We start from the raw sequence: 2,489 nt of genomic DNA on the forward strand, positions 1-2,489 counted from the left end.
TTAAAAAGAATTCATTTGAATCAGTTCTAATGAGATGGATGAAACTGGAGCCTATTATACAGAGTGAAGTAAGCCAGAAGGAAAAACATAAATACAGTATACTAACGCATATATATGGAATTTAGAAAGATGGTAACAATAACCTGGTGTACGAGACAGCAAAAGAGACACTGATGTATAGAACAGTCTTATGGACTCTGTAGGAGAGGGAGAGGGTGGGAAGATTTGGGAGAGTGACATTGAAACATGTAGAATATCATGTAAGAAACGAGTTGCCACTCCAGGTTCGATGCGCGATACTGGATGCTTGGGGCTGGTGCACTGGGACTACCCAGAGGGATGGTGTGGGGAGGGAGGAGGGAGGAGGGTTCAGGATGGGGAACACATGTATGCCTGTGGCGGATTCATTTTGATATTTGGCAAAACTAATACAATTATGTAAAGTTTAAAAATAAAATAAAATTAAAAAAAAAAGAATTATCAGAAAATGAAAAAAAAAAAAAAAAGAAAGAAAGAAAATGCACTGATCATAGGAAACACCCTTTTCCAACAACAAAAGAGAAGACTCTACACATGGACATCACCAGATGGTCAACACCAAAATCAGATTGATTATATTCTTTGAAGCCAAGATGGAGAAGCTCTATACAGTCAACAAAAACAAGACCAGGAGCTGACTGTGGCTCAGACCATGAACTCCTTATTGCCAAATTCAGACTTAAATTGAAGAAAGTAGGGAAAACCACTAGACCATTCAGGTATGAACTAAATTAAGTCCCTTATGATTATAGAGTGGAAGTGAGAAATAGATTTCAGGGACTAGATCTGATAGAAAGAGTGCCTGACGAACTATGGACAGAGGTTCGTGACACTGTACAGAAGACAGGGCTCAAGAACATCTCCATGGACAAGAAATGCAAAAAAGCAAAATGGCTGTCTGAGGAGGCCTTACAAATAGCTGTGAAAAGAAGAGAAGTGAAAAGCAAAGGAGAAAAGGAAAGATATAAGCATCTGAATGCAGAGTTCCAAAGAATAGCAAGAAGAGATAAGAAAGCCTTCCTCAGCGATCAATGCAAAGAAATAGAGGAAAACAACAGAATGGGAAACACTAGAGATCTCTTCAAGAAAATTAGAGACATCAAGGGAACATTTCATGCAAAGATGGGCTCGATGAAGGACAGAAATGGTATGGACCTAACAGAAGCAGAAGATATTCAGAAGAGGTGGCAGGAATATATAGAAGAACTGTACAAAAAATATCTTCACGACCAAGATAATCACGATGGTGTGATCACTCACCTAGAGCCAGACATCCTGGAATGTGAAGTCAAGTGGGCCTTAGAAAGCATCACTATGAACAAAGCTAGTGGAGGTGATGGAATTCCAGTTGAGCTATTTCAAATCCTGAAAGATGATGCTGTGAAAGTGTTGCACTCAATATGCCAGCAAATTTGGAAAACTTAGCAGTGGCCACAGGACTGGAAAATGTCAGTTTTCATTCCAATCCCAAGGAAAGGCAATGCCGAAGAATGCTCAAACTAGCACGCAATTGCCCTCATCTCACACGCTAGTAAAGTAATGCTCAAAATTCTCCAAGCCAGGCTTCAGCAATACGTGAACCATGAACTCCCAGATGTTCAAGCTGGTTTTAGAAATGGCATAGGAACCAGAGATCAAATTGCCAACATCTGCTGGATCATGGAAAAAGCAAGAGAGTTCCAGAAAAACATCTATTTCTGCTTTATTGACTATGTCAAAGCCTTTGACTGTGTGGATCACAATAAACTGGAAAATTCTTCAAGAGATGGGAATACCAGACCACATGACCTGCCTCTTGAGAAACCTATATGCAAATCAGGAAGCAACAGTTAGAACTGGACATGGAACAACAGACTGTTTCCAAATAGGAAAAAGAGTACGTCAAGGCTGTATATCGTCACCCTGCTTATTTAACTTCTATGCAGAGTACATCATGAGAAACACTGGGCTGCAAGAAGCACAAGCTGGAATCAAGATTTCCAGGAGAAATATCAATAACCTCAGATATGCAGATGACACCACCCTTATGGCAGAAAGTGAAGAGGAACTAAAAAGCCTCTTGATGAAAGTGGAAGAGGAGAGTGAAAAAGTTGACTTAAAGCTCAACATTCAGAAAACGAAGATCATGGCATCTGGTCCCATCAGTTCATGGGAAATAGAAGGGGAAACAGTGGAAACAGTGTCAGACTTTATTTTTCTGGGTTCCAAAATCACTGCAGATGGTGATTGCAGCCATGAAATTAAAAGATGCTTATTCCTTGGAAGGAAAGTTATGACCAACCTAGATAGCATATTCAAAAGCAGAGACATTACTTAGCCAACAAAGGTCCGTCTAGTCAAGGCTATGGTTTTTCCAGTGGTCATGTATGGATGTGAGAGTTGGACTGTGAAGAAGGCTGAGTGCCAAAGAATTGATGCTTTTGAACTGTGGTGTTGGAGAAGACTCTTGA

The sequence above is a fragment of the Bos grunniens genome, chromosome X (genome assembly GCF_055505025.1).
Source record: "Bos grunniens cultivar Pamir isolate PY7600 chromosome X, Bosgru_T2T1.0, whole genome shotgun sequence".
NCBI lineage: Eukaryota > Metazoa > Chordata > Mammalia > Artiodactyla > Bovidae > Bos > Bos grunniens.